A 10,659-nucleotide genomic window follows, 5' to 3' on the forward strand; every position below is an offset into this window, starting at 1 on the left:
TTTGGAATTGGACACAGAAGCAGAATCAGTTAATCTGAGGGACTGAGGCACATAGGCATGTAGAGGGCAGTGCCATGGCCGGAGCAGGGGAAAGCTGAAATTGTGGGGAAGCAGAGAAGTGATCGAGCAGAGGAAGCCCATCTAGGGAAAGTGGAGAAGTTGGGGAAAAATGAAAAAGAAACAGAAAAATTGTCACATCAACATTGTCTCCACTGCTTTTGTGGCTCTGATAACAAAAACTCTAGAAAAAGGATGAAGAGCTGGCACCCTAATTCATAAAGAATGGTGTGGAGCATTGGCAAATAAAATGTTTTGCCTAAAATTTGGAACCTGGCCCCACAGAGTCTTCCTCTGGAGACAGCTGGATTGGAATTGATATCGATGGTTTTGCTAAAGAGGGAGGAGTATTAATGTGGCTTATTGAGATAGAGACTTTTCATGCCATCATTTCTCCCCCAAATTAAATATAACAGCTGATTAAAAATAGTAGCTGGGGATGTCAACTGTAATTTTTAAAAAACTAGTAGCTGGGTATATCTAGAATATATAAAGAACTCTTAAGCTCAGCATTAAAAATAAAAAAATCCAATTAGAAAATGAGCAAAAGACATAGACATTTCACGAAGGATATACAGATGGGAGATGAACACATGACAAGATGTTCAGTATCATTTGCCATTAGAAAAATGCAAATTAAACTACAATATCACTACACATCTATCAGAATAGCTAAAATGAAAAATAGTGGTAACACCAAATGCAAATAATGAGAAGGATGAATTGCTGGTGGAAATGTAAAATGGTACAGTCACTCTAGAAAACAGTTTAGCAGTTTTTTTCAAAAAACGAAATTGACTTTGTATACAAATTGACTTTGTATTGTTCTCTTAGACACATATCCCAGAAAAATGAAAACTTATTTTCACACAGGAAATTGTACATGACTGTTCATGGCAGCTTTATTCTTACTAGCTCCAAATGGAAAACTACCCAAATGTCCCTCAATAGCTAAATGGTTAAACTATGGTACATTTACACCATGGTGTACTATTCAGCAATAAAAAAGGAACAAACTACCGATAATGCAACAATTTGTATTAACCTCAAGGAACTTATGCTGATTGAAAAAAGCCAATCTCAAAAGGATATTTTGATTCCATTCCACTGCATGGTTCCATTTATATAACATTCATGAAATAATATAGAGATGGGGAACAGGTTAGTGGTTGGCAGAGTTAGAGATGGGGAGGGGAGGGAGACGACTAGAGAGGGGTGAGATACTCGTGGTGACGGTACAGTTGGTTGTGGTGGTGGTTTCACAAGGCTTTACAAGTGATAAAATTGCATAGAGCTATCTATACACACTAAATGCACAAATAAGTCTGTACTGTTAAAATCTGAATAAGTTGTATGGATTGGATTGTTCCAATGTCGATTTGTTGGTTTTGATATTCTACTACCATTGAGTAAGGTGTTAACACTGGGGAAAGCTGGGGGGTGGGGGGGAATCGGATATCCTACAAATGGCAAGGAAAAACTCTAATGTGGCATTTGTAGCGAATGGGAGAGAATTTCTATTCCTGACTCTCAACAGGGTTGTAAACTCAAGAGCAGACCTGTTCTTTTGTGCGTTTATCTTCAGAGCCTGGCACAGCGCCTCTCCTAAAGTAGATAATCAATATGTTTCTCTTGTTGACACTGATAAAGGATTCTGAGCCCACAGCTGGGTCATCTGAGTGACCTCTGTCAATATACCAAGGAAAATATTCATCAGCATTTTGCAGTTATTTTATGATGAATTGCCAAAAGAATAAAGGGTTAGTAAGAAAAAAAAAATTATTCTAAATGCAAACAAGAATTTAAATACAGCAAACCTTTGTTTTAAATAAATATTGGTGGATTAAGCATAGCAAACCTTCATTTCAAATAAATGTTGGTGCACAAACAAAAAATGATTAAAGAATACCATAATACATCCGTTTAGCAAAACAAAACGGACAAGTTTCTTGTCACAAGATATTAGGTGATGATGTGCTTCCTGTTGAATGACCAACTGGATGAAAAACGCCACATTTCCTTTTTGTCCTTAGAAATGTAGAGATCATTTACTGATTGAGAAAATTCATCTACAATATCTGCAAACTTGTCATCTGAGATTTCATTTACGATATGATACAAGAATTCCTTAAATGGTGTAATGGCAGAACATAAAGTAGGAAAAATAAGATCAATAAGCTTCCATAATATATCTTAGATTTATAAACGTGTCAATGGACCCATAAGTTAATCATCAAGATAAAAGAAAGAATGAAAGTCACGAAGTATTACTCCTTAAAAATAGTTAGAACTGCTTGAAAAAGAATAAAATACTGATATCGGGTCCCATGGAGCCTGATGGAGCTACATCACAAGTGACTAATGCTGAGTGATTGCTAATTAGTTTAGGATAACAAGGTGACGGAGACATACACTGTTGGTTGCCCGCCTAACAGCCATTCCCCTCCTTTTACTTAGTTTAATGGAACCCTTATTTTTTATTTTTTTTGTTAAGGGCAACATGGTATGTAATTGATGTAAGCCATTCTTCTTTGCCAGCAGTTGATCTACGTATGGGTGGATGTGTTCTAACCAACGAAACAGGAGAAATTTCCTTGGGTGGGGCGGGCTTCCTAGAAAGTTTTTCTTGCTGATAAAGACAAGTAAGTGGAGGAGGTGATTTTGACCTCCCTTTCTCTGCTGTGTTTAACACTTTGTGCTTTGAGCTTCAACAGCCATCTGTGTCTGAGAGTGGAGACACTGATGCTGAGGGTGACTGAAGAGAAAGTTGAAGAGCCTGTTTCCTCGATGACATTACTGAGTCCCCGAGCCATGTGTACAATGCCACCACCAGAATTGAGGGTAAGTGAAACAATAAGTGACTTCATTGTTTCAACCGATGGTTCTCTTGGCTGCACATGAGAATCACTCTCAATGCCTAGGCCACACCCCAGTCCAATGAAATCAGATCTCACCAGGCAGGAGCCAGGTTTCCCAGGCGATTTCAGTGTGCAGCCAACTTTCAGAACCACCAGTTCACGCTACTTTTAGTTGGATATTCAGTTTCTGGCAGAATAAAAAAAAAGTTCTATATGATCCAGTTTCTGATGTAAAACGTGTTTATTTTCAGCCAGATAAAACTCATCTTCAAAATGGTGAAGAGATCAGAAGCCAGTTTGTTTTCTCATCAGCTTTGGTTCACCCATCTGTAAAACATTCATAAAATTGCAGTTAATTTCCACAAATACTTGGATGACTGACTGGGACAAATGTACAGTAGCAGTTGTGATGCTAAAAATCAAAATATGCCCAGAACAACAAAGAAACATAGTTTTGCATGTCTCTGTTAAGCTGTTCCATTCCCTTTGTCTTTATCGTGTAGAGTTTTAGAATGAGGCACTCCAAGATGTACCTCAGTTGTGTGCGGAGTATTTTGAGCTAAAGGCAACCAAGAACCTGCAGGCTCAAGAGAAACTTCTGCCTCCGCCTTAACGACCTAGAGAAATTTGAATTGGAGACCTTGCTCATAATAGTGTATTATTACAAATAACCTATCTATATGGTAGCGCAAACTGCTAATAACTGAACATGTGTTCTCCCTGCAGTTATCTTCTGACCCCAAGGAGTCTTACCTCATCCCTAGCTTAGAATGTCGTATTTCCCTTATTTTCCCTTTCTGTCTTTGAACCTCTTATGTATGTGGCGTCTCTGACTCAGGTTCCCCATACATATGTATGGGATTAAATTTGGTCGTTTTCTCTTGCTAATCTGTCTTATGTTTATTTGATTATTAGACCAGCTAAGAGAACCTTGAAGGTAAAGGAAAGTTTCTTCCTCCCCCACAATTGCACTTTCCAATTTGCTGTTTTAATGCTGGTATTTCTGACAGAATGGTGGCTGCCAGTGTTACAGGCAGCTGCATCTCTGCATTTCCCAGGTATAAACTAATCAACCCGAGGACATCAAGAGACTCCCACATGAAGAATTGTTCCATCAAGATCATAAACATCTGTTATTTTCCCCCACATCTGTGCTGTTACTGAGAGGATAGCTGTAAAACATAAAAAAGCTAGCAAAAGAAAAAGAGGGCATGGCAGAATTTTCTAAGGGTTCTAAGACCTGTGTCGGAAAGCTTGTCAAATTGCTTGCTGAATTACTGACCACACAATTTTTTTCCCTTGGCTTCTAGAGATCCTACTAAATAATGGAAAAGAAATTAAAATAAAAACTAAATAAGTTTACAAAATTGATAATGAAGCGAAAGGGGTGGGGGACATCCATGCGTGAGAGAATTCAATAAATTTAGAAGACCACAAGAAAAAGATGCCCAATGAAGCAAGGCAGGGAAACGGTAGTTTAGATCAGTTCTTTTCTTTATGGGCCTACGAATCACCAAGAAATTTCATTAAACTGCAGATTATGATTCAACAGGTCTAGGGTGGTCGTGAGGTTCTGCAGCTCTCCCAAGCTCCCAGGTGTTGCCACTGCGGCTGTGCTGATCCGGACCACACACTGTGTAAGGAGCGTATAACCGCCCTCCAGGGAGCACATGAGCTTGTGTCCTGTCCTGTACCTTGCTTTCTCCCCACTCCCTTCATGTAATCTTCCTTATATTCCCTCCTTAATTCCAAATGCATAAGAATCTGCAAGAAAGAAAGAAAGGAAAAGAAACTGCAAAACTCATTCTCTGAAGCATCTGAGATCTTCCTTCCCAGCAATTGTCAGTTTTGGTTCAAATAAACTTATAGAAACTACAGGTTTGGATGGTGCTTTTCTCAACAGTACATAGGAAAACTGTTAAAAAGAAGTACAGCAAATTGACAACATTGTGGTAAGATTATGGGAGGTTTTAATCCTAGCAAAAATAATTGTCATTATTTTTAAAATAAAAACTATACCATTATTAAAAATAACATGTGTTTAGCAATCCAAAACCGATCTAATGACTGTCAGAGTAACTGTCTTGCCTGCAGGGATTCAAACAAACTTTTTAAAATAATCAGACTTAGAAGGATAAAGGGAATTTAAAGTGAGGAATATTTACACTTAAAACATGCAAACTTTGTATAGTGTTTGCTATGGGGTTTCACAATAATCTGACTGCCGTTTTGCCTTAACAGCACTTGCCAGCCTGCTCCCAGTGGAAAGAAAAGAAAATGTCAGACCCTTGTGCAGGAAAAATCAGATTATTTCCTGGGTCTCTCCTGATCATCAACAATAGTTGTTGAGGATTCACTGAGAGATTACTCCTTTTCCTTTGGGTCAGAAAACCCTGGGAATAAATCTTTTCTGCTCTGTTTGCACAAAAGTATCCACCCAACTGCCTTCAAAGAGATTGTGATGGCTTCAGCTGATGGCTGTTTGCTCAGTATTGTAAAATCCCAAGAGAAAAACGGTGTATAAACATAACACTTGGTCATTTCCCTTAAGCAAGCATAATCCTAATATTTATAGAATGTTGCAAGGAGCCACTTGAGGCAGAAGTCAGGTGACCATAAATGACAGAGGAAATTTACTTGAATTGGTTCAAGATGTGTGTTGCTGGGAAACTATGTCCGGGGGCAAATAATCGTATTGATTCCCAGGAAAAGGTGACACTAAGTGAACAGACAGGTGCAGCGACACAAACACCATTTAGTCTTTTCCCTTAGAAAGATGAAAGGCTTGCTCTTATTTTGTATTAAAGCTGATGGAAGATTTTGAGGAAAAGGAGGAATAGGAACGATTATTTTCTGTAATCATTATTATGGTAAACTTATAAGATCCTTTGCATACATAATTTCTGATTCTCAAGACAGTTTTTCCCTTTTTTGCAAGTGAGGAAATTGCAGCCCAGAGAGGTTATTTCCCCAATGCCACACATTAAAAGGTAGAGTCCGGATTTGGAATCCAGGTCTGTCAGATTTCAGCCTGGACTCTTCACCATAGCTGCCAAATGATCATTTTCTTCTAGTCAGAGGGAAATATTAAAATAAGCAATAACAAGAAACTTCTTGTGGGTGGGTCAAGAAGGATGTTGGACATGATTCTGTTTGAGGGAATAGAATTGGATGTATGTTTGTCAGTGAAAAAAATTTCTGATGTTTTCCTAATACATACTAGGGGAAAACATTCTGGGTCCCCATTAAATTGCAAGTGTGTAGAGGGTACCACCACATCTCTGTTGTGTCCGTGATGCCTACTGCAAAATGGGAGCAAATGGGAATAACAGAGCTTCCAGGGTTGGAGTCAGCCAGGTGTCAATTGCTAGCTGTATGACCTTGGGGAGTCCCTGAGGCTCTCCGAGCTTCATCTATAAATGGGGATCATGGTACCCAAGTTGCCAGGGGTTCAAGGGGTCTGAATTTTACTCCACAATCCTAGAGGAAAGAGGCACATTTCTAAATCAAATGTAGCCTGACTTCAACCCCCTATTTGTCAAGGTGTGGCACTCTTTCTTTGGAAAAAGCATTTGTGTATAAATTTAAATTTTAAAAATATTTCCTATGATTATAAGGCCCTAAATGTTTTTCAATTATTCTGGGCTGAGTTATTTTTCCATTATATAATGTATCAAAACAAAATAGATGTCACAAAATTTGATAAGTATTAACAGTACAATTTTATTGGAAATCGATTTCTTAAGAGAGTGCTGGTCCCCCACCCTCCTCATTAGTTCATGTAGCGGTGGATGAATATCATTTATTGCTAGACGGAGACAAGATTCAGAATTCTATTCCGATTTTTGATTTGAGAGACATAAGCAATGAATAGATGGGAATAGCAGGAGTTTTGTTTTAACAACTCGAAATTATTTACCTAGCCCTCCAAGTTATACGTGAAAAATTACATAATGATCTATTACAAATTATCTTAAGTGATCTATTAACTGACAACATGATTAGATGCTTCTTCAGTTTTTATGCAAACAAATAATTGAGAGCGACTTAACTTGCAAAGGTCATTAGAGTTACTTATTCTCTCCACACAGATGCCAGCATGCTGATTTGCCCCTTTGCGGGGTGCCTGGAGCAGTTACAGAAAAACATGGATACCGGGGACACATACTTCCTTTTGTAAAGTCAGAGTAGGGCAGTTGTGAAAGGTGAGATGGGGCAGAGATCTGCCACACACACATTGCTATGAACAAAAGTGCTGGTGGACACTGACAGCATGGAAATCCCACTGGAATTTGGCTTGATGCTGGGGTCTTAAGGCAAGGTGACAGGTAGTAGACAAATCGTGTGTGAAAGAAAGGGTCAAGGTCAGCCTCTGGGCTCCTGGTTGTCAATTCTGGGTCTTCCAGAGCCAACCAGAGGTCAGAAGGGCGCTCCTCCGTTCTTTTCCTTCTGAGGCAGGTGCTACATTTCGAAAGAAATTGCTAGTAACTGGACTTTCCTTTTTCCCTTGGCAGCTGGATGCTGGGTTGGTCTAGCTGAGACTTTAGGGCTACTCACCAGCTGAACAAATTCCTGACATTCTGAAAGTAAAAACCAGTTTCTTCCTCTGTAAAATGGAAATAACAATCCTTATCTCCTACCGTTGGACAAATGGATGCAAGAACATCTAGACTTCTCTGCCATACTGGTCAATATAGCAATCAGCAAATGCTCATGACTCACTGTTTTAATAAAAAAAGTTACAATTTTGTTATTTTAAAAAGCATCAAATATAATCATTCCTATAGAGAGCCTGCTTCCATGGGACCATGAGGCCTGAACCCAAGAATCACCTCCTCACAGGTAGAAAGAAGAAATACACAGCATGACAAAGCAGACTTAAACACCCAAATTCATCAGGCAAGGGCACCTATCACAGAAGGTCCCAAAGGTCGGAGTGAGGAAGATGAAGGAACGTGAAGAAAAATACGTCAAAGCAACATTAAAGTGCTAAGTAAGAGCTACAACACCTGGATTAGTCCTGGCTCTGCCACTCACTAGGTCTAATTGTGTGATCTTGAACAAGTTGCCTAGTCTATCCGTGCTCTCTGCACCTACAAAGTATTATAATAGTTTCCTACCTACAGAACCATTACAATCATAACCTTTTGTTATCGTGATTGTCTTACGGTTTTGTGTAGGGCTAGCTATCAGAAAGTTCAACCTAATTATTTAATCAATCTGTAAAGTGTTTACTTTCTTGGAGCAAGGCATAATAATTGGCAGATAAGTAATAATAAAACCAACAAAAGCAGGGTGCTTATCTACATTCTGAAGTGAGAGAGGCTAAGATTTTCCCATATAGTTATTTAACAAGTTCTTATTAAATAACTTCTATATGCCAGCCATCAAGCAAGATACTTGGAATTATTCCTCTTGTCTATATGCCTTAAATACAATGTATTCTATAATGCAAAAGGCAAAGAAAATATAAAGGATAATTCTTCTAACCCAGTAAGAAGTCTTAGGGGGGCAGAGCTGTTCTAGAATGACTTGACGATAATATCAACAACCCAGGTGCCATCTCTCTTCCTACTCTGCCATCACAGTAATGACTAAGGTACAGCAAAGAACAGTGTGACCAAATGCCCTGCCTCGCCAAAACGGGGGCCACTATCTTTCCAGCCTCCAACTGGTGGACCTTTAAAGCCTTCTGTCCAAACACTTAGTTTCCCATTTTACTTGCGGCTTTCCACTTACAGGTGGCAAATTGTGTATTAGTTAGGAATTGTGTTTGGCTTCTAATGACAGGGACTCAAACACTAGTAGCTCAATTAAGTTGTTTCATTTTTCTCAAGTAATGGGAAGCCTGGAGGGAGGTGGTCCAGGGCTGGATTGGAGGCTTTGCCGTGTCATCAGGGATTCAGGATCTTCTTATCTTTCTGTTCAGTCATCCTGAGCATGAGTTTGTGGTCTCCTGGGCACCAGGTGGCTGACTGACGTCTAGCATGGCCTTCTTGCACTCCTGGCAAGAGAAAGAAGGTGAAGGGCATAAGGCACATATCAGATGAGCACCTATATGCGCTCTTTTAAAGATCTTTCCCAGAAGTGCCACCCAGTGATTGATAACTCATTAGCTAGAACTATGTCACGTGAACATTGTAGCCGTAGGGAGCTTGGAAAATATGTTTTAGCCTAGTCCAGGCACATTGCCTCTCTGAAGTAAATTGGAGATCGTTCAGTAAAAAAAGAAGGGGAGGAAGAATATTGGGTAGGCATCTAGCAGTAACTGCCAGAGACCAATGGTCTATCCAGTACAAGGCTTCATTTAGCTATATGGCACCTGTCTGATGAGAGGTCTTGTCTGGCTTCTAAGGCATTATCCTGCAAAGGACCAACCATGGTCTTGAAACATCGGGTCATTACAGATACACATGTATCTTCCCAGACACCTTTTCTGGTAAGAAAGATATTTTTCCATTTATATAGGATTCTTTCTCTGCTTATTTAACAAGATAGTGGGATTTTAAAATGTATTAAAATTGTTTCAGAATCCGTCACTGTCATGCATGATGTTAGGAGATATTTGCCAGAAGCCAAACATTTGAACAGCTTTAACCATGGCATCAGAAAAACTACAATTACATTCAGGAAAGAACTGCTTGATGGGTAACATTAAAATGCAGTTCCCCAGGCAACTGAGAAGGAGATACATTCAAATCACAACAGAGCTTCCATGAAGTGCTAAGATCTTACAGAATTTGCAACACCTTTTATTTATGTTTCATTGACAGTTAAATTATCACTTGAAAGCATCTGCTGACTAGAAAACAAATCCTCTATAGTACTCAGGATAAACTAGACTTCCTCCAGAAACAACTACCTCACTAATTGGAGAGGAGACCAGGGAGAAGGCCTGAGCAGCGGAACTGTGCGGATAGGGTGAACAGCCTGGTCAGACATGACTCTGCTGGAGATGGCTCTCTTTGCAGACATACATTGCTCAGTGTCCAGATAACCTTTGTCTCAGCTAACAAAGTGCCATCCCAGTGTTTGATAGTTATCCCAGTTTGATAGCCTTGCTTGTTGAATTGGGCTATTTCCCAATGCCTGGTTAAGAACTCAAAAGTGTGGGCACTTAATAGGAAATGTTGTTCAGCAAAATGCATCACCTGAGATACAATTCTGTACTTCCAAAATCAGGGGTTACACAAAGTGCATTTAAAAAAAAAACCCCAAAACACCAAACTCACAGTATTTACAATGCAGTTCAACCTCACTTAACCCATTACAGATGCTCCTCAACTTATGATGGGATTACATCTCGATAAACCCATCATGAGCTGGAAATATCATGCGTCAGAAATACATTTAATACACCTAACCCACTGAACTTCATAGCTTAGTCTAGCGTCCCTTAAACTTGCTCAGAGCACAACATCCAGAAAACGCTGACAACACAGGACACTGTCGAGCACCGGTCGCCATTGGTTGGCTCACTGGGAGCTGCGGCTCCCTGCCCAGGCACAGCATCATGAGAGAGTATCGTACTACATCTCACTACATCAAAATTCAAAATTTAAAGTACGGTTTCTACTGAAGTATGGTTGCTTTGCACCATCATGAAGTTGAAAATTGTTAAGTCGAACCATTGTAAGTTGGGGACTGTCTGTATTGAAAAATTTATAACAAATCGTATATTGACTTACATTATAATTTCAGAAATGTTTTATTTCAACTTCAGATTAATTTTCAGTTAATGATA

This window comes from Rhinolophus ferrumequinum, chromosome 6 (assembly GCF_004115265.2).
Source record: "Rhinolophus ferrumequinum isolate MPI-CBG mRhiFer1 chromosome 6, mRhiFer1_v1.p, whole genome shotgun sequence".
Taxonomy (NCBI): domain Eukaryota; kingdom Metazoa; phylum Chordata; class Mammalia; order Chiroptera; family Rhinolophidae; genus Rhinolophus; species Rhinolophus ferrumequinum.